At 42.4% G+C, this 23,310-nt stretch overlaps 1 protein-coding gene across 1 annotated transcript in view; it reads right to left on the reverse strand.

Annotated features, from left to right (window-relative positions):
* The window catches only part of BMERB1 (bMERB domain containing 1), a 111,096-nt gene that overhangs the window by 65,738 nt on the left and 22,048 nt on the right, over positions 1-23,310 (reverse strand). The window lies entirely within an intron of this gene.

Genomic DNA, 23,310 nt, shown 5'->3' on the forward strand with positions numbered 1-23,310 from the left:
TAAGGCACAGAGGCAAGTTAAGTAATTTGCCTAGGGTCACACAGCCAGCAAATACTGGAACCAAACCCCAGTAATCTGGTCCACTAAACTGGAATATGCTATGGCGTAGACCATCTCAGCTTCATTTAAAAGAGGTGAGGGTAACAAGATTTCACTGTAGTTTGACGTTTAATTAGTAGTACAATGCAATATACAATTGTCCCTCTGTATCCATGAGGGGTTGGTTCCAGGATGTCCCACAGATGCCAAAATCTGCAAAAGCTGGAGTCCCTTGTATAAAATGGTGTAGTATTTGCATATAACCTATGCACATCCTCCCGTATACTTTACCTCATCCCTAGATTACTTATGATACCTAATACAATGCAAATGCTATGCAAACCGTTCTTATGCTACATTGCTTAGGGAATAATGACAAGAAGAAAAGTCTGTACGCGCTCAGTCCAGACACAACCATCATAGGCCTTTCGATCAATCCATGGATACAGAAGCCACAAAGACAAAGGGCCAAGTGTACCTTTTTTTTTTTTTAACATCTTAGAATGCCACCTTTTCTGGAAAATGCCTTTTCTCTGAACCATCCACATGGTCCTGTTCATACAACATTATTCCCGCCCCTCTCCAATCTCCCACATCTGATTGGACCAGGTGCGGACATCTGACCCAAGTGGGCCAATAGGCTCCTTCCCTGAGACTTTGGTACTGAGGTTAAGATTCCAGCCTCAATGCAACTGTTGTCTTAAAACGTAAACCTGGCAGCTGTTTGCCACAAGTTCCGAAAACCAGAGAAAGCCACTCTTCTGTGAGAGAAGAATGAAGGAGACATGAAGAGAAAAACCCAGAGGAGACATGGAGGGGGAGGGAGGGAACCCCTTGCTTCACAGCATCCTCTGGTCTCTTCCTGAATTCCAGTGGCACTCCACCCCTGGGTTGTGTGAGTCATCTCTGCGCTGGTGAATTTTATGTATCAACTTGAGTGGGCGGGTGCCCTGATGAAACATTGTTTCTGGGTGTGTCTGAAGGTGTTTCTGGCTGAGATTAGCATTTGAATGAGTAGATTTAGTAAAGTAGATTTCCCTCCCCAATGTGGGTGGGCAGCATCCAATTCACTGAGGACCTGAAGAGAATGAAGCCGAAGAAAGAGGAATTTTTTCCTACCTCACCGATTGAGCTGGGACATCTCATCTTGCATTCTCCTGCCCTCAGCCTGGTATTTATGTCATCAGCTCTCCTGGTGCTCAGCCCTTCCTCTAGACCCAGACTGAAACACACCATCAATTTTCCTGAGTCTCCAGCATGCAGACGCCAGATAATGAGAATTCCCAGCCTCCATAATCACATGAACCAATTCCTCCTAATAGATATCCTTTACGTATATTTCTTGTTGAGTTACTCTGGAGAACCCTGACTAATGCAACCCCAGAATCCTTAAACAATATCCCCTTTGGGCTAAATCGAATGGGTTTTGATTACCCACAACCAAAAGAATCCTCAAACGTAGCCCAATTGAGGCAAAACAATCTTCCAGTTTTCATATTCTCTGAATCATCAGCAGGGGTCTCTCAAATAATGGGTTTGCTCGATTTGTAATTATTCCCTTAGTTGTGCACTAACTAGGCCAGCTCCCAAGAACGACTAGTTTGCAAGTGGAGGGACTAGTTGAGGACGCCTAAAATGGTGCACAGGACAGTCCGGGAGTCAACAAATTGTTTTCGGCTTCAGTTTAATTTTTCTTGATGTTATTTGTTTTCCATCCTTTCTTTTTTCCTGAAAAGAAAGCAAACATCCTTGCCCATTTGCCTCCCATGAAACAGCTGGAAATAGTAGTTTATCCCTGGGATGGAGAGAGGGGAAATAAACAGTGTCTCAGACCCAATTACTGAAATGACCCAAACAGATATAAAATGCAGGTGCATAATTTCCGCCTAAGTCACATTTCTCTAGGCGGAAGTGATTCAGAGACAATTCCACGCTCCTCTGAAGAAATTCAGCAAGTGGGATGGAAAAAGAAAGCGATGGCTTCCCAGGGCTGGTAGTAATTGGGATTTGAATGGGTGGGTGTGATGGTCCCATTTATAGATGGGCAGTGTGAGGACCTGAATGGCCAGGAGATTTGCTAACCGATGGCAAGGTCAGGATCAGGCCTCTAGCCTCGGAGTCCAGCTCCTTAAGCCCAGTGACCTTTGAATGATGTCCATTCTTTTGCCCAGCATCCATTTCCTGGTTTTTCTTTGGGAGATTGGGCATGTGACCCAGAACTTGGCCAATTAAAATATTCTACCACCACCTCTTCTCCTCTCTCCTGCCAGGGTAATTGGTTCAGCTCTGGGCAAATTACCCAAGTTGGAGCAAGGAGAGTCAGTCCCAGGAGTTTTAATGAAACTATTGGAGAAGAATATTCTCTCTGCTTGGATTGCTAGCTGATGGCTAATGTAAGATGGGAGCTGTTGAAATCACCACACGGAAAGCCCGTGACTGAAAGTGAAGCCAACACTGGTGGATGCAGAATACAGAGAAGAAGCTGGAGAGACTGAGTCCTGCTCATCCAGGACTGAACTGATCCACGTTTGAGCCCCTAGATCCAGCCATGCCTGAAGTTAGATCAGTCTATCCAGGGGCATGAACCAAGAACTTCTTTCTTTAGCTTGAGCCTGGGGAATCAGCTATGTTGCTTGACTCCAAGAGCCCTGAGTAGTGCAACTGTCATCTATAGGCTGCAGGGCTGGCTGGTGAGCGCTTGCTCTGAATGTTCCAAATACCTGGTAGGGACCAGTGGGCTGAATGTGACAAGGGCCATTCTTGCACACACCATTTACGAAGTGCCTACTATGTGCCAGATACAGGGCCCTGCGCTGCAGACACTGAGGTGAACAACATGGACCTACTCCCTTTTCTCACAGAGCTCACAGAGACGATCGAGTGAGCTACAACAATGAAGCGGACACGTGTTCTGGCAGGGAGAAGTAGCAAGACCTTAGCTGGCTCAGGGGTCAGAAGGGTGTCTCTGAGGAGGTGACCTTGAAGCAGACACCCAAAGAACGAGTGAGGAAAGGAGGAAGTGGGGAGAGTGGGAGAAGAGAAAAAGAATAGACAAAGTGGAGGGGAAACCCAAAAACGAAGCAGGAGGAGAGAGGAGGGGCAGCCGAGGATGGCTACAGCGTGATACCTGAGCTCGGAACTGGCAAGCGATGATGCTGGAAGCTCCGCTCCTTTCCTCATCCCGGGTCTATTAGCTGTGCTTCCAAAGCATGTCCTGAATCCATCCACGTCGCACCACCTCATTGTCCCCCTCGTGACGCATCACCTGAGCACCCCTGGAGCCACCCTCGTTCTGCTCTTTAACCCCCACAATCCATTCACCGCGTGGCAGCCAGGGCGAGGGCAATAGGGAGCCACTGAGAGAACAGGAGCAGAGAACGGACTTGCTTCTCTTAGGACAAGGGTCTCCACTTTGCCCACGGAAAAGAGCATCTTTAACTATCTCTAAATGGTGGAGTCCACTGCAAGACGACCCCAGGCGGATCCTGCAGGTGTTGGCAAAGCTGTCCCAGCCTGCTCTGAATCCATCTGCAGTGAATAACAATTGGTCATATTCCTGTGTCTTCTTTAAATTCTTCAGCGGCTGATCCAGGGGAACACGCTCAGGGCTGTACTTTCCGTTCAGTTCAGCAAAGGTGTGTTCAGGGCTTCTTTGGGGCAAGGCCACTTGCTGGAGGGCCGGGGGTTGGAAAATAGACAAGAGGATGTCCCGGGGTTGAGGGACTTTGAAGCCCATGGAGAGGAAGAAATTCACAAGGCAAGAGAAGAAAAAATATTTTAGATGTCAAAAAAGTAAAAACGGTGAAAGAAGCCAGACACAAAAGGCCACATATTGTATGACTCCATTCCTATGAAATACCCAGAATAGGTAAATCCATAGAGATGGAAAGAATAGTCTGGGAGAACGGAGGAGGGAAAGCGACTGCCTAGTGGGTATGGGTTTCCTTTCGAGGCGACGAAAATATTTTGGAACTAGGTAGAGGTGACAGGTGCACAAAATGGTGAACGCACCAAATACCATTGAAGGATGCACTTTAAAATGGTTGATTTTATGTTATATAAATTTCACTTCAATTTAAAACCGAAAAAAAAAGGACATAATTCTAGCCAGGAAGATATCAAAGATTTCATGGAGGGGTGGCATTGGAGCTAGACCCAGAAGGATGGGTTGGGTCTTGTTCAATGGGGGCTGGGAGGCAGGAGAAGGGCAAAGGGAATTTTCCAGGCCTAATAAAGAGCTAAGCACTAATTACATCATTAATTGTCAGGGCAATTCTTCCAGGTAGGAAATATTATATTAGCCCTGTCTTTTTTTTTAAGGTATGCTTTTGGGTGAGGAAGATTGGCCCTGAGCTAACATCTGTTGTCAATCTTCCTCTTTTTCTCTCTTTCTCTTTTTTTCTCCCCAAAGCCCCAGTACATAGTTGTGTATCCTGGTTGTAAGTCATTCTAGTTCTCCTGTGTGGGATGCCACCACAGCATGACCTGATGAGCGGTGCGTAGTTCCGTGCTCAGGATCCAAACCCGCGAACCCTGGGCCACCAAAGTGGAGTGTGTGAACCTGACCACTTGGCCACGAGGCTGGCCTCCCAGCCCTGCTTCATAGATGGGAAAGTAAGGCCCAGAAAGGGGAAATGACTCGTTCAGGGTTACAGAGCTGGTAAGCAGCAGAGAGCTGGGAATCAAACCCAGGTTTGCCTGACTCTCAACCCTGCTAATTGTCTCCTAGTGAGGAAGAGCGTATATGCTCAAATTCTCCTTTAGAAGAGCTTATCCTTGGGGGGGTGGGCAAAATGAGTGAAGGGAGTCAAAAGGTACAAATTTCCAGTTACAAAATAAATAAGTCCTGGGGATGTACTGTAGAGCCCATACTTAATAATACTGTATTGCATATTTGAAGGTTGCTAAGAGAGTAGATTTTGAAAGCTCTCATCACAAGAAAAAAAAATTGCAACTATGCGTAGTGATGAATGTTAACCAGACTTATTGTGGTGATCATTTTATATATAGAAATATCAAATCATTATGTTATACACCTGAAACTAATATAATGTTATATGTCAATCATGTCTCAATTAACAAAAACCTTATCCTTCTATGCTCTTCATAGAAGAATAATCGGAGTTTAGCCCACTAAGATATATACTCATGAGAGCATTCTTTATAAAAGTGAAAACTGGAAACATCAAATGTTCAGCGGCAAGGGCTGATTGAAATCAAGTTATTGAAGAATATTTGATAGGTTGGGAATATGATCACAATATAGTGCTAAGTAAAAAAGGCAAGATGTGGAAAAGTAAATAATTAAATATTAGCTGCACGGGAAGAAAAATATATGGAAAAATTACCAGAAAAACACGCATCAGGATGTTGGTTAGCTTTGGAGAGCGGAACTGTGGGTGATTTTTTTTCTATGTGTTTTATATATTTTTTTGGCCTGTTTTCGCGGCGGTAAAATGGAGATGATAATAGGACCGCTCGTCAAATTGTTATAAAGACAAAATGAAATAACATATGTAAAGCACAGCGTCTAATATGGGAAAAAGACTCAAGAAAATAATTGTGAGTACAATTATTATTATGCACATGTATTAATTTTGTAACTAAGATCACAGGCAATACATGCTATTTTTAAAATCCTGTAGAACCTGTTTTGCCTCTTGGGTTTTGTTTTAAAAATAAGAGACTCCCACATCACAGTCCCCAGAAGTCGCCTGCCTTCCCCCGCTGTCAGTGATATCCTCCTCCAGGTGTGAAACGGGAGGTAGCACTGAGTCATGGGCTGCTTGCACAGGTGCCCTTGAAATGTGGGCTCGACTCAGCTCCACGCTGCTCTGCCCCGAAAGTAACCAGCTTCTTCCAGGCTCAGCCCTCCCCACCAGGCTCCTCCTCTGGAAGCCACTCACAAATCGAAAGAGGGTGACCAGGTTCAAAACCACGCGCTGGGTGGTTCTATCGGTCACTACAACGTTTTCTCACTCCCCCACTCTCAGCCCTAGGCAATAGCGACAGCGTCTCTGCTCATCTCATGGGTTCCTGTTTTGGGCGTTGACATCAAGGCACCCCATTCAGTCCATATGCTGGACAGAGATTTCTCCCCTTAGAAACAGAGAAGATGTTGCCTCAGCATCACCCCATACTCCTTCCTGGGCGGTCCCTGTGCTCAGGGCCTGGGTTTCTTTCCCCCTTCTCTCAAGGCCGGTTCTTGCTCAGTAGGTCACTGCCACTTGGGGCAGGCTGGGGAGCTGCAGACATCTCGCCAATGTCAATAGTGATGGATTCTCTCCTGCAGGAAGACATCTCTGTCTTTCACAGATGGTCTGGCTCAGGGTCCCAGTGATGTTTCAGAATTACACAAGCAACCCATAAATTAATTGCCATTGTAGAAAATTGAAGCAATCTGTGAGTATGTTTAAAAAGGAAAGAAAAGAGTTCCCCTGACACCTCTCCTCCAGCCCCATTCCTCTCCCCAGAGGTAACCAGACACAGGTAATAGTTGAGCCTGCATACATATATGTACAGGCACAGAGTTTCTGGGTTATTTTAAAGAAACTGGAACATACTCTACATATTCTGTGACTTGTTTTTTCACTTAATGACATCTCTTGAAGACCTTTCCATGATGGTGCAAACAGGTCTACCACGTTCTTTCCCAAATAGCTATGCAGTCCTTTGCTCTAAGGCTCTCCCACAGTTTAACCACTTCCCTACTGATGGACGCTGGGGTTGTTTCCAATTTTTCATTACTAGACACAAGTCTCAATGAAATTCCACCAGAGAGATCCTCAAGCATTTGTGCAAATATTTGTGTAACACAGATTCCTAAAAGTGAAATTCCTGAGTCAAAGGTTAGGTTCATTTGAAATATAGTTAAATATCGCCAAAGTGCCTTTCCAAAAGGCAGAACGAATTTCTAAGTCAGTCTTTCAAGTTGATGCTAACTTCTCAATCTAAGAAACAACTGTAGAGAGTGTTTGGGAAAAAGAATTTTAAGTTTACTTTATGCTAATACTTTTCTTCCTTTCCAGGGGCCTTTATAAAAAGATTGATATTTATAGAGTAGACACACTCACTACCTTGAACTTCAACGTAAGATAGAAGAGATGAGTGTGTGGTTGACCTGAAGCATAGAGCAGTGAAATGCACCATGTTGTCTTCACAAAGTCCACCACCGCCCAAGTGAGACGTTGGTAATGGTCCAGTCGCCCTCTCCAAAGCAGGTGGTCTCAAAACAAAAGCTAACGTGTGTTCCGTATAACCTGCACAACACTGCAAGTTCCTGACTATTTTTATTCTGATTTTACTGATGAAGTAAGTAAGACTGTAAGAAGTTAACTGATTCCCAAGGTCACAGAGTTACAAAAAGATAAAACTGCAATGTAAATTCAGATTATCTGACTCCAAAAGCCATTCTTTTAACCACCATACTACACCACCTTATCCATCACGCTGGATAACCTTACACTGTAACAGGCACCCTTCTCAATCATAGGAAATTCTGACTCATTAGAATATGCATTTGACAAAATGCAACATCACCACTATTAACATTACACTTGAGGGCTGAGCCAGTGCAATAAGATGAGAAAAAAAAATAAGTATAAAAAATAGAAAGAAACAAAATAGTGTTAATTTACACATTGCGTGATTGTGCACTTAGAACTGTTCTATAAACAGTTAAAGTTAATAAAAGAGTTTAGTAAAGTTACTGGTTACAAGATAAACACCAAAAAAATCAATGAGATTTCTGTACTCCAGTAATAATTAATTAAAATTTTCAATTAAAAAATCACAATAGCAAATAAAACTGTAAAGTTCTTATCGGCATGAATTTAACAAAACATGAAAATCCTCATGGAGAAAATGACAAACTTTGTTGAAGGACATAAAGAAAAGACCCAAATTAATGGAAATATGTACTATGGTCATGGATGAGAAGATTTGTACTGTAAATGTCAGTTCTCCCAAGATCGCAAGAGAATATTATACAATAGTTATTAAGACAGTGTGCAACTGACACATGGATAGACAAATAGGAAAACGTAACAGAAAAAGAGAATCTAGGCACAGACCCACACGCATACAGAAATGTGTTAAAGGCGGGAGGTTATATTATAAATCAATAGAGACAAAGTAGACTATTTCTCAGTACTGGGGAAACCAGTTATTCGCACGGGAAAAATAAAATAAAATCATATCCCTATTTCACGTCATACCTCAACAGTTCTCAATCATTTAAAAAAAATTATTGAGTACCCAAAGAGCTTTTGTTTGTATATCTATCGATGTTTACTGCATAATAAATTAAAACTGAGAAATTTTATAAATATTTACTAACTCATTTAAAAAGAATTGCTATAAACTCATTACATGTTAACGCAAATAACATACTTCTAATTTAAAAAAAACCCTCTATTTTCCAAAACAAATTCAATGAGTGGCAATGTTTTGCATTTTTGCAAATCTCTTTAATGTCTGGCTGGATTCTCACATCTGTTTCTACATCCAGCCTGCTGTGATATATTGTTTTGGTTGGAATACATAAAGAAAATCCAGCCTCATACAGGTATGTGGTTAGCAAAGGAAGGAGCATTTTAATAGCCTTTTCAGATTATTGATATTATTGTTCTCTACTACGCCAAAACTCAACAAGGAGTTTCAAGGTTACTTGCAATGTACAATCTGAAACTGTATCAATCAACTTTTTACACTCTGTTGCATGAAAATTCATTAGTCTATCTTCGAAAAGATCTTCCGACCAAGCATGATTTTATATATCATGTATTGGTCATTTAGAAAATATTGGTTCATTGAGTTAGGCTAATCTTCCAAATGTTGACATATTTCATCACAAAAATTTCATTAATTCACATCACTACCAATCTCATCAGAAAAGTCTCATACCGTGAAGCTGTCAAGCTCACAGTAACAGATGCAAGTTTTCCCAAACCCTAATTGTCTATTGAAAGCTCCGGTTTCATCACTGGCAACAAATACTGTCAGTTGTTTTGCTTGAAGTGACAGGCTCACTTCATTCATTTTTGAGAAACTATCTGACAAACACCCAAGCCTGAAAAAACCATAGTTTGTCAGTTATTCTTTCAAGTAAAAATGATGTTCTATGCAAAAAACAAATATACAAACAAAAGGCAGCTAGTTCAACTCAAACAACTGCAGCGCTTTCCCTTCAGAATATAGCAAAAAGTGCCTTATGTGTACTTCCCATTCCACCATTCAGAATATTTAACAGACATGTACTCAAGGGTCAAGAGTCAATAAAATTAATAATTCTTATTGCTTCATCAAGAACATTCTTAAGTGAGCTGGTATTTGTTTGTTTTTAACTATGAGTGCATGGCAGAGAAGAATATAATGATTACTAGTAGAGCTGGGTGCAAATTTGGGCCCTAACACATCAATAATGATCTTAAATGTAAATGGTCTAAATAGATCAACTAAAAGACAAAGATTGGCAGAGTGAATAGAAAAACAAGATCCAACAATATGATGTCCACAAGAAACTGACTTCAAATATAACAGTATAAGTGGGTTGAAAGTAAGATGATAAAAAAAGATATACAAAAATTAATCAAAAGAAAAAAGGAATTGCTATACTAATACCAGATAAAGTAGACTTCAGAGCAAAGAAAATGACAAGAGGGACATTACATAATTATCAAAGGGTGAGTCTGTCCAGGAGACTTAGCAATCCTGTTTATGCACCAGACGATAGAGCCTCAAGATACACAAATCAGACTGATAGGGCTGAAAGGGTAAATAGACAAATCCGCGATTATAGCTGGGGAATTCAACACTCCACTGTCAGCAACTGGTAGAACTACTTGACGGAAAATCAGCACAGATGTAGAATAAGTGAATAGCACTGCCAACTCACTCAATGTATGGATATTTATGGAACACTACACCCAACAACAGTAGAGAAAACGTTTGTTCAAGTGGCCATGGAACATTAATCAATGATGGACCATATCCTAACCCAAAAAAACAAATCTTAACAAATTTAAAAGAAGTGAAATAATACAAGTTATGTTCTCTGACCATAATGGAATCAAACCAGAAATCAATAATAGAAATAAAACAGAAAAATTTCCCAACACTTGGAAATTAAACAGCATACTTCTAAATAATCTTGGGGTCAAAGAAGAAGTCTCAAAGGAAATGAAACAAAAGAGAAAAGAAAAATGTAACATATCAAAATATATGGAATGCAGCTAAGGCAGTGCTGAGAGGAAAATTTATAGCACTAAATATTTACATTAGAAGAGAAGGGAGATCTCAAATCAATCATCTAAGTTCTTACCTCCAGAAACTAAAAAACGAATAGCAAAATAAACCCAAATGCAGAAGGAAGGAAGGAACAAAGATAAGAGAGGAAATCAGTGAAACCAAAAACAGCAAAACAATAGAGAAAAAACAATGAGCCAAAAAATCTAATTCTTAAAGAAAAATCAGCACAATTGATAAACCTCTAGCAAGACTGACAAAGATAAACGCAGAGAAGATACAAGTCACCAATCTCAGGAATGAGATGGGGGATCTTTCTACAGATTCTGTAGCTATTAAAAGGATAATAAGGGAATACTACAAACAATTTTACACTCAGAAATTTGACAACTTAGGCACAAAATAGTTTGGCAGTTTCCTACAAAGTTAAATATGTGCTTCCACGTGACTTGGCAATTGTACTCTTGGGTATTTATCCCAGAGAAATGAAAATTTATGTTCACACAAAAACCAGTGTAAGTGTTCACAGCAGCTTTATTCATAATAGCCCCGAACTAGAAACAATCCTTCAATGGGCGAAACAAAGTCTGGCACATCCACACCGTGAAATACTACTCAGCAATGAAAAGGGACAAACTATTGATACATGCAACGACTTGGATAGATTTCAAGAGAATTATAGTGACTGAAAAAAGACAATCTCAGGAGGTTATCTACTGTATGATTCCATATGTATAACACTCCTGAAATGACAGAATTGTGGAAATGGAGAACTGATTCATAGTTACCAGGGACTGAGTGAGAGAAGGTAACTGTGGCTATAAAAGTATCTGGAGGGCTCCCTGTGATGGAGCTGTTCTGTATCTTGACTGTGGGGTCATCACACAACTCTAAACACACGACAAAATTGTACAGAACTAAATAAATACACACACACACAAGTACATGTAAATCTGGGGAAATCTGAATAATGTCGATGGATTGTATCAGTGTCAGTCTTCTGCTTGAGATATTGCGCTGTAGTTATGTAAAATGTTACCACTGGCAGGAAATGTGTGAAAAGTAGACAGAGATCTCTCTGTTATTTCTTACAACTGCGCGCAAACTACAGTTATCTCAAAATAAAATGTTTTTAAAAAGGACAGGCCACAGACTGAAGGAAGATATTTATCCTACACAAATATACAAAAGGTCAAGAACCAAATATAAAAAATGCCTATGAAAATGACAACACGATAGGAATAAAAATCCAACAAAAGGATATGAAGTGAGGATGCAAAGAAGAGCCAACTCAAATATCCAATAAACATATGAAAAGACGTTTAACCTCACTGGAAATCAGGAAAATGCAAAAATAAAATAACGAATACCATTTCACACTCATCAGATTGTCAAGCTTTTAACAATTTTGATGGCTTATGGTTGTTTGGTGCAGATGCAAGTATACAGCAACTCACACCCTGCCAGGAGGGGTGTAAATTTATACAATAACAGTTGGATAACAATTTGACAATGTTTGTTGAAACTGAAGATGCGCATGTTGTCTGCTCAGCACGTCCACCTTTAGATCAGTGTCCGGCCTAAACTCTTGCTCCCAGGCCCACAAAGACATATATACACCCGGATGGCCACAACAGCAGTTTTTGGTCATAGTGGAAAATTGAAAACAACCTATATATTATCAATAGGACATTGATTGAAGAATTCATGGGATATTCACATATGATAAATACTTCACAACTTGCCAAGAGAACTTTCCAAGATGGAGGAAATGCTCTATATCTGCCTTGCACAATATCGTAACTGCCAGGCACACGTGGTTACGGAACACTTGAAATTTGGCTGTTGCTACTGAGGTTCTGAAGTTTAGCTATTTAATTTGATTAATTTAAATTTTATAGCCTGGCTAGTAGTTACTATACCGGACAGTATAGGATCTAGGATCTTAAAGTAGGCAGTTAAAACAATTTCAAAATAATTAGAAATAAATAATTTGAACAGTTCAAAAAAATAAAAGAATTGGTCTACATGTATCAACGTGAATTATCTGGAAAGCCTAATGTTTGGTGGCAAAAACAAGTGGTAAAAGGATATGTACAGTGTGATATCATATATTGTTTATGGGTATACATAATGCAGTGAAAACACAAACACGGCTAAGAATGATACACGTTAAGTTCATATGGGTCACTTTGGCAAAGGGAGAGAAATAAAGAGAGATCTTTAGCCAAATCTTTAAGGTTTTTTGGTTTTTTTAAAAACTGGTTTGAAGTAAAGACCTTAGCACTGTCTGAGCCTGGACAGTGCTTGCAAGAGTGTTAGGTTTTGCTCGATGCTAGTCATATGCCTGAAATTTAAAAAAGAAAAAGCACGCAGAGAAAGAACCCCAAGTTTGCTCTGTGTTGCAGGGGCACACCCACATTTGGAAGACCGAGCTCTAGGATGAAACAGCCTCGCTGCTAACGCAGTTGCAACCCTGGAGAGGGCGTGGGGGTGGGAGGTGGGAGTGGGGGAGGGAGGGGTGTGTCTCTCCCCGCATATATTTTCTGGAAGTGATGCCTTTCGGGAATATTCAAGGTAAGAAGTTACTATGATCTTTGCAGGCTGAGATGAAAATATATTTGAGGAGGCTGTGTGAAAGCAAAGGCCAGGCTGTTCACTGGTTCAGTGATGAGGCGAGGGAAGGCAGTTAAAGAGAAGGACCTTTTTATGCCTCCCGCCATCTCGCACATCCTCCTGCTGGGCTTCCAGGCTCCTTCACTCTTTGTGTTAGGACCTGGCCAGACTTCTGTAACAGCGGCAGTGGCTCCAAGGATGCCTTTAAGGGTATTTCATAGGCCCTGCCACCCATTATACTATTGGAAGCATGGCATCTCATTCCTGTCATTGGATTCAGAGTGACTTTTCCCCTCCTCCCCACATCAGTGCCTCCATGCCAGGATTTCTCATCCTCAGTGCTATTGACTTTGGGGCTAAATAAATCTTTGCTGGGGAGGAAGGGGCTGTCCTGCGCGCTGTAGGATGTTTAGCAGTATCCCTGACCTCTACCCACTGGGCCAGTAGCACTCCCTCAGCCCCAGTTGTGACAATTAAGAATGTCTCCAGACTTCGCCAAATGTCCCCTGGGGGGGTCAACTCGCCCCTGGTTGAGAACGATTGCCCCCAGGGGTTGACCTGATGCACAGTGCCTGGGATTTTTCGGTCCAGCCAGCCTGACACCCATTGGTTTCAGCAGCTGGGCAGTCAGGATGCTCACTTGTCCTCTGCCCCACGGCTCTCCATCCGTGTCGTATACAAAGCTGCGTGGTTTCCTGAAAGGTTAGCCCGCTGGTTTCTCTCTGACACATCAGTTACGCTGCCCTTTTCATTTAAACAGAAACAAACTGGCCTCCCAGAACCCTTTCCAGTTTTTTAAATTCTCTGCGGTGGTATGTTTCCAGACAAAGTCAGACTCATCTGCGGATGACTCCGCACGCTTTAAGAATCTTGTGCTGCCTGCGTACTGGCCTCCACGTCTGAATTATTTGACATCTGGCAACAGAAGGGCTGAGCGAGTCCAGCGCACATCTCTCCTGACTAATCTTTGAGAATCGATAACCTGAGTCACTACCTGACATTTACTTGTACAGCACTCTCCTTCAAAACGTGATAGATTTATTCATTTTCCAATTGCTTCTCCTCTCTCCATATTCCAGTGAATTAAATATCTGTGCTTGAGCCCCAGGAGCCGTCTTCTCTCAGATGCTCTGTCCAGACTGCTTTCTGCTTCAATTCACGCTGTTTCTCCTCTGGGAACACCCTCCTCTCCCCAACTCCTCCCCCAGGTAAAGCCTCCTGTTCTACGGTGATCTCACCCTTTCTCTGACCACCCGCCCCCTGTACCCCAGACCAGGCCCTCCAGCCACGTGATCTCAGGGCATCTTGGATTTACAGTTGCCAGGTTTACCAAATGAAAATACAGGATGCCCAGTTAACTCTAATCTCAGAAAAACAAACAAACAAAAATTTTAGTGTACGTCCCAAATTAGTGGTCTAGTGGTTACGATTTGGTGCTTTCACTGCTGCAGCCTGGGTTCATTTCCCGGTCAGGGGACCACACCACCTGTCTGTGGGTTATCACACTGTGGCGGCTGCCTGTTGCTGTGATGCTGAAACCTGTGCCACCAGTATTTCAAATACCAGCAGGGTCGCCCGTGGTAGACAGGTTTCAGCAGAGCTTCCAGACTAAGACAGACTAGGAAGAAGGACCTGGCCACCCACTTCCAAAATAATTGGCTGTGAAAACCCTGGGAACAGCAGCAGAGCATCGTCTGATGTAGCACCGGCAGTGAGAGGATGGCACAGAAAGCCCGGGCAGGGTTCCGCACTGCTGTGCACAGGGCTGCTAGGAGTCAGAATTGACTCAATGACACTAACAACCAATGTCCCAAATATTGCATGAGACATGGTTATACTTAAAAAAATTATTTGTTGTTGATCTGAAATTCAAAGTTAACTGGGCATTTTTATCTGGCAACCCCACCTGGACCTCTCCTTTGGAGCACTTACCACAGGTGAAAATTATATTTTTGTTTGCGTGATTAGCTCCATAGGCGTAATGAATAGGTTTATTTCTCCCCTGTTTTATTTCTGGCTCCTAGCAACAAGTTTCAGGTGTGGAGAGCATGGAATGCAATCATGAACTCTGATAGGTGAATGGATGAGTGTGAGGAGGAGGAATGTTACGAAGGGAGAAAGGCTGGGCAGGCATGGAACCCACCCAGGGTACGTTCTCTTGATAATGAACTGCTGGTAGGTCCCAGGAAGCACTATCCTGCTCTGTACTTCTGTGACTTTTCTTCCTTTCCTCATCTGGTAAACTGAGCCCAGGGGTCATTCCTGTCTGAATGCCTTCTTGGGGTCCCCGGGCTGGGTCAGAACCCTCTGAGCTCCCAATGTTCGCAGCTCTTCCGTCTGACGAAGCACTCAGCATGTTATATAATTATCCATTAATGTGTCTGTCTCTCTCGCCAGCTCATAAATTCCTTAAGGGCAGGCACGATGTCTCACTCATCTTGGAAACCCTGTAACTAGGCAGAGCTGGTAAATGTTCAGCCAATAGCCGTTGACGTGTTGAGATGTCAAGCTGATGGCCTAGTCTCAAGGCAGCTCACAAGTAACAGCCCCAGCTTCTACCCATGGCCACCTTCAAGCTGGTCTAGGCGCATCATCACATCAAAAACAAAATAAAAAACAGAAAACCCAACTCCAATAGTGAGTAATGTCTCTTTTTTAATTGAAGGTTTTATCGGGAGATGGTATTTTGCTCATCCCAGAGCAAAATTTCCAAACGATGTCTTAATTTGCATCTCTTCTCCATGTATAACCTGAATGTCCTCTTTATTTCTTCTCCCACCCTTTTCTGGCCAAGCTGGCTGCAGGGTCCCCACACATCTACCCCAGACTCCCATACCTTTGTTTGCAGGTTCTTTTTCTTAGGTAGGGCTCTTGAGTCCTCTCAGGACTTCTCCAATTTCCATCCCACTCAGAGAATCCTTGAACCACTCAGAGAATTCTTCTTGGGAGTCAACTTCCTTAGAAATTGGAGAATAGGGGAATTGTAAACTGATCATCTAATTAAGGCTTCCTGTCACAATAGAAGATGATACTCCCTATCAAAGACTGGACTGGGGTTAAAATAAAAATCACGCTAATTCAATGCAGAGAATGTAAGCTTTCTGGCATCAAAACCAGAACTATTGAGAAATGAGGGATGATGAGGAGATCAGTTGAAGGAAAGGAGTCTTGAGAAGAGAAGAAACATGAAATTCTGAACACCAGAAGTCCTGATGTTTAGAATGTGTTCTTAAATGTCTCCCCTGCACCTAAAAATGATGCTGCCTCCTCCCTTAGGCTGTTTCCTGCTAGTGTTGCCGTGATTTCCTTTCTGCATCAAGGCTGCCACCATGGTGCACTCAAGCATGATGACACCTTAGAAAGGAGTAGAGAGGAGGCCACCACATAAAAACCTGGAGGGGTTCCCAAGGGATGCTTCTCAACACATAACTCGTTCTACTCTTCCCTTCTGCTTTTGTTGTTAGGTGCATATATGTTTACAATTGTTGTATCTTCCTGCTGCATTGACCCTTTCATCATTACAAAATGTCCCTCTTTGTCTCTAGTAACATGTTTTGTCTTAAAGTCTATTTTATTCAACATTGGTATAGCCCCTCCTGCTCTCTTATGTTTGCATGGTATATATCCTTCTATCCTTTTCTTTTCAACCTATTTGTGTCTCTGGATCTGAAATGGGTCTCTTATAGGCAGCGTACAGTTGGATCCTATTTTTTTTTCAAACCAGTCTGACAATCTCTGCTATTTGAAGGGAGTGTTCTATCCATTTACATTTAATGTACTTATTGATGTGGTTGCAGTTACACCTGCCCTTTTGGCTATTTGTTTTCTCACATCTCGTGTCTTTTTTGTTCCTCTCTTCTTCCTTTACTGATTTCTTTTATGTTGAATAGATATTTTCTAGTGTATCATTTTAATTCTTTTGTTTACTTGCTTGTTTCTTTTTACTGTACTATTTTGAGTTCTTTCCTAACTGGTTGATCTGGGGTTCCCTTCAACTTTTTTTTTTTTAAGATTTAATTTTTTTTTCCTTTTTCTTCCCAAAGCCCCCCCAGTACATGGTTGTATATTCTTCGTTGTGGGTCCTTCTAGTTGTGGCATGTGGGACGCTGCCTCAGTGTGGTTTGATGAGCAGTGCCATGTCCGCACCCAGGATTCGAACCAACGAAACACTGGGCCGCCTGCAGCAGAGCGTGCGAACTTAACCACTCGGCCACGGGGCCAGCCCCCCCCTTCAACTTTTAATTCTAATAAATCGTAGAATTTTCTATCACTGAATCCAATCACTTATTTGACAGATCAATTGTTTTAGTCCACAAAGATCCATCAAACATCTACATGTGTCAGACACTGGGGCAGACCCTGGGGACTCAAGGATGAACAAGTCATGTCTTCTGCCCTCAAAAGAGGTGAGTGACCCAGAGAAGAAAGTCAGTCACTATAATGCAGCGTGATTAGTGCTACATGACAGAGGATGTGTAGGGTAATGTGTTATGCCCACAAGGGCCAAAAAGAGAAATATCTGCTCAACCTAGGGATTGAAAAATGCTCCCAAAAAAGCAAGAAGTCTGAGCTATTTACTGAAGAATCAGTAGGATTTAGCTGGTCAGAGAAGTGGGAACTAGGTGTTCCAAAAGGAGAGAACAATCTGAAACAAAGCCTGGAGGCATGACAAACTGGGAGCCTTGAGAGTAACGCAAGGAGGTGAGAGCAGCTGGATCAGAGGTCCCAGCTGGGCACGTGAAAGGGAGAGGAAGCTAGAAAGGCAGGATGCTACATGATCGGCTAAGGAATCTAGCTGCATCCTGAAGGCAATGGTGAACTCCTGATGGATCTAAGCAGGGAGTCATAATGGCATTGTGGAAAGTGACTCTGTCAATTATTTGGGAGATCCATGAGACAAGATACAACTGGAGGCAAGAGTCAGAAAGGTTAAGGGGATTGTTGAAGATCAAACAGTTAGTTAAAGAGTGAACAAAGACTGGAGCCAAGGTATTCTGATTCTCTATTTGCTGCTTTTCCCACTACATCATGTTGCCTTCAAATAATCATGTTTTGTTTCTGCCTCAAGAAGTTTTAGTTTAGTCTCAAAGTGAACCCTGTAAAGTGAATTCGGACTTAGGTATTTCTCACATTCCAAACCTAGCTGGCCTCTTTTAACTCAGTAATTCTAATACCAAGAAGTTATACAGAGGAAATAATGGGACAGATGTGCAGAAATGAAAAAAGATATCCACTGTTACATTGTTTATAAGAGCAAAAATGCTAAATAGCCAAAATGTCCATCAGTAGGGAATTGGTTGAGTATACTGAGAAAATGGAAAATTATGCAATCATCAAAAAGGGTGTGATAGTTGTATATTAGTGACATAGAAAGATGGCCAAGATATATTGTTTGAGTGAAAAATTAGGCTATGTTTAGTACATATAACATAATCCCCTTTATTTAAAAAAATGCATCTGTTAATATATGTCCAATAAAAGACTGGAAGGATATACACCAAATCTGACAGCATTTTGAGGATGAGAAATAGCTTTTTCTACTTTTTACATTCTGTATTGTTAGAATTTTTACAATGGGCATATATGACTTCAAAAAGACTTTCTAAAAGCTTACTGACTGTCTATACAACCCCTGCAATAAACGTCATGAAATTACCTCAATCTCTTAAGTCACAGCCACCAGAAGAGAAAGGAAGATGTCAACTTGATTAGCCAGAAATTGCCATAAAGAATAATCAGACGCTAACTGCCTACAGCCCTTTCAGAGCACATGGCAGGAAAGTCAGGCTGGGGCGTCCTGGCTTCAGTAGACAGGTTAAACGCCTTGTTGGGGAACACCGTTTCAGAGGAGCATGCCCTGAAACTAAGCTGTTTCCTGTCTTAATGTCTAGTTAATATTAGCCCTGCTTTGTTCATTTGGTTATCACGCGTCCAATACACCAGCTCATCCTATACAAACATTTTTCTCCTCTGGGTCCATGTTCTTGCAGCTGTCACTCTCAGCACCGCGGTACCTTCCTTTTAGTGCTATAGAAAAGAAGAGGGCCGCCAGTTCCATTGTTTCACCATCGGGTACCGAAAGTCTTCTCAACTCTTGCCATCTCCATAAAATGGGTAGTGGTAGGATGACCAACTGCCCTGATTTGCCAGAGACTGATGGTTTTCTGGAACACAGGACTTTCCAGTGTTAAAATCAGGACAGCCCCAGGCAAATCAGGATGGTTGATTCACGCTAGTGGTGATTGTTGGGTATATTTTCAGATGACATTTTCTACTCCTCCCCTGTTCATTTCAAGCCTTCTTTGTTGCAAGAGCTTGTGAACGCTACAGAGCCCGCGTGAGCGATTTCTCACGAAATACTCATTATAACCAAATTCCACCAACCGAACTGTTGCTATGTTCAAAGCGGGCCTTTCAAAAGGAATTTCCTGAGTGTTGATCTCTGCTTTTCCTGCTGAGTCCGTCAGCAAGTTCACAGTATAACAAAGTAGTGAATCTTGATCTCGTAGCTTAACACAAAGTCATTGACGCTCGTAAGACTAACGGGCACCTCCAGAGATTAGACTGTCTAATTGGACTGGGGTGGTGTCCAGACACAGGTGATTTCACTATGTGCAGGGTGGGAAGAGAAAGTGACCCAATGGAAGGCAAGTAGAGTGGGAAATTTGACAGTTACCCTTGGTCCTTTCTAACGGCCGGTTTGAGAGGTCTTGTTAGCATTTTCAGGCTTCACCGCTCTGCACCAAAGCTGTTCCTATTTAATCACAGACTGAAGCTAGGCTTCTAATGATTACAAGTTAGAAAATAGGAGGAAAAATCAGTTAGGCATTAGCAGAGTGAGTTGTAAGTTTTGATACGGTATAGGTGGACTTTGCAAAATATGCTCAAACATGTTATACTACGTGCATTTATAATTTCAATGGAAAGGAATGGAAATTAATTTTGCAAGCTCATTTTTTTGAGACTTTTAAAACACTCTTGAGACCACAAAAGATCCTTTTGTGGGAGACTGAAAATTCTTTGATCCTAGAGGCAAGATTTCACGTATTTTAGATGACCTCTGCCATTGTTTGAACAGTTATCACATATTCAGTGGATCCTTAATAGATGTTCCAGACCAAACTGAGATGTGCTGAGGGTGTTGGAGAAACAGGGTTAGCCGCAATTCAATTAACATGAAGTCAGGCTTTAGGAGTTAGAGAATTTCATATTTCTTTTTTTTAATTATGATTAAAACTCGGGGCATCTAATATTTCTCTTGAAAATACAAAATATTCTTGAGTTTAATCAGGTAATAAAACTTGGCATGTGGAAAGAAAAAAATCTTTCCGTATTTTTCCTCTTGTTTTTGAATGTGGTGACCTTTCTTGTTTGCTCACTTCCAGCCTTGAAAGTGAGTGACACCTCATAATGGACTGCCGGGGACGGAACAGAAAGCTCGGTGTGGCACCTCTGGCTTCTTGACGAAGTGTTACCCAATACCCACAGAACATGAATGAGTCCACTATCCACAGGAAAGCCATAGAGCCAAAAAAACAAAGCCATGAGTTATAACAGCATCCTGGAAGAAGTCCAAACAAAGATCGAAAAAATGATGTTAATATTCACACTTTTAATCAGAGAGCTTCTCCCTGACCAGGCTGAGTTCTTTGCCTGTTCTCATCTCTTTCCCTTTTTGTTTTTTTTCACTTTATTTATTTTTTTTTTTTTGAGGAAGATTAGCCCTGAGCTAACATCTGCTGCCAATCCTCCTCTTTTTGCTGAAGAAGACTGGCCCTGAGCTAACATCCATGCCCATCTTCCTCTACTTTATGTGTGGGACGCCTACCACAGCATGGTGTGCCAAGCAGTGCCATGTCCGCACCCGGGATCCAAACCGGCAAACCCCAGGCCACCAAAGCAGAACATGCAAACTTAACCACTGCGCCACTGGGATGGCCCCTCTCTCCCTTTTTGAATGAAGTTTTTATTCTGGAATAATTTTAGATTTACAGAAAATTTACAATATTAGGACAGAGAGTTTCTGTACCCCTTTCACCTGGTTTCCTCCAATGATTATCTCTTACAGAATGAAGGTACATATGCCAAAATTAAGAATTTAACACTGGTACAATACTATTCACTAAGCTACAGCCTGGAATTGAATTCACCAGTTTTTCCACTAATGTCCTTTTTCTGTCGCGGATCCAATCCAGCATCCCACACTGCTTTCAGCATCTCCCTTTGTTCAGTAGTCAGAGCCTAGCCTATCTTCATCACAATAACCAGCCTCAGCCCCCTTTTTCTTGTTAGAGTGTGTTAAAAACAAGACAACAGGCCCAAAATGGAGTCACTCATGCTAAGCCCCACATCACCAAACGGAGACTTAATTACACTTTCCACTCTCCGGGAACGGGACCTTAAACCAGTCGGTCAGGAGTCGCCTGACCAGCATTAGTTAGGCACTCTGCCCCCTAAACCCCTGTCATCCCCTGTAAGGAAAGTAACTTTGAAATAACCAATCTGTTTTCGCCTAATACAACTTCCTTGTTCCTGCTCCCGTCTGCCTATAAATCCCTTGCCTTGTACAGCTCTTCGGAGCAGCTTTCTGTCTCCTAGATGGGATGCTGCCCAATCCATGAATCCCTGAAGAAAGCCAATAAGACCTTTAACATTGACTCAGTTGAATCTTGTTTTTTAACAGGTTGTGTTCTCTCATTGAACACATTCACTCAATTTTCACTCACTCAACAGATATTAATTGACCACTTGCCAAGTGCTGGGCAAATAAAAGAAGTGTGACCCCTCCCCCTAACAGAATTGAGGGAAACAGACAGCAATGAGTGACGGGGAAGAAAACTGTGTGCTAAGAGAGACAGCCATGGAGCCCGGGGGAAGAGATCAGGAAAGCCTTTCTGAGGCATCAGTGTTTGAGAACTAAGAGTACGAGAAGGAGGAATTCACCGCATAAGAAAGGAAAGAGTCCAGGCGGAGGCACCCAGGAGAAGAACAGGTTCCCCATCCCAGGAACGAAAGCAAAGCAAGCAAGCGGGAGAGGACCCAGGTACGGCTGGAAGGGAAGACAGATGGAACGCCCTCTTATTTGCGAAACGAAGATGTCTCAGAACAAATTGATAATTGCATAGTAATTGCTTTTTCCTCTGTGTCCCCATAGCACTTGGTTTGTACTTTCATCACGCGCTGGTTTGTGCCATCATCTCTTTGCCACTCTCCCCAACAAGACAGCGAGCTCCTTAAAGGAAGCAACTCTGGGGGCCGGCATGGTGGTGCAGCAGTTAAATGCACACGTTCCGCTTTGGCGGCTTAGGGTTCGCTGGTTTGGATCCCGGGTGCAGACATGGCACCACTTGGCAAGCCATGCTGTGGGGTAGGTGTCCCACATATAAAGTAGAGGAGGATGGGCATGAATGTTAGCTCAGGGCCAGTCTTCCTCAGCAAAAAGAGGAAGATTGGCAGCAGATGTTAGCTCAGGGCTAAACTTCCTCAAAAAAAAAGGAAGCAACTCTGCCTCATTCATCCTGCTTTCCTTCCCTTCCTCAGCGCCAGCAGAGACGTTTGCACGACAGGAATCGAAACGTGTGTTTGTTGAATCAGATTAGACTCGCTGTTACATCCTATTCTCTTCACTTTAGCTCCAAGTTACACGAGTTATATCTAATTTGTCAGGCTTTAATTTCTCTTAAGCTTCCAATGCTCTCCAGCTCTGAGCCACACGTGGCTCTGTCTAAAGACATCCTCCATTCAAACACTAAAAGGGAAAGAACTCTGTCTTCTGTCCATAGGGATGGAGGCGCCCCCTAACACAGTAGAGATGGGTGAGAAAAGGGACCGGGTTCCAAAATGTGATTTGTCTCTCTTTTTTGGGGTAGTGGGGAGGAAGATTGGCCCTGAGCTAACATCTGTTGCCAATCTTTCTCTTTTTGCTTGAGGAAGATTGTTGCTGAGCTAAGGTCTGGGCTAGTCTTCCTCTATTTTTTATGTGGGATGATGTCACAGCGTGGCTTGATGAGCGGTGCACAGGTCCGCGCCTGGGATCCGAATCTGTGAACCCCAGCCCACCGAAGCAGAGCACACACACTTAACCACTGTGCCACCGGGCTGTCCCTGACGTGTCTCTATTTGAGAGGTATGATTCAGAGGAGGCAGAGGAGGAGGGGAGGGGAGAGAAAAAAGGGAGAGGAGCAGAAGGAGGATGGAGAGACGTCTGAAAGGATGGTCATCTGAGGTCGGCAGGATGACCCGAAATGGCATTTGCCCTCCTTTAAAATCTTCAGTATTTTTTAATTTTAAAAATTCTGAGCATTAAATTTCTTATTATCAGAATAAAAACACCAGTTATTTTTATGGGAGAGGGGAAAATAGTTCCACCCCTTAGTGGTCATCTGTAGAGGGACTTTGCTCTGCAAGCAT

Source organism: Equus asinus, chromosome 14, assembly GCF_041296235.1.
Source record: "Equus asinus isolate D_3611 breed Donkey chromosome 14, EquAss-T2T_v2, whole genome shotgun sequence".
Taxonomy (NCBI): Eukaryota; Metazoa; Chordata; class Mammalia; order Perissodactyla; family Equidae; genus Equus; species Equus asinus.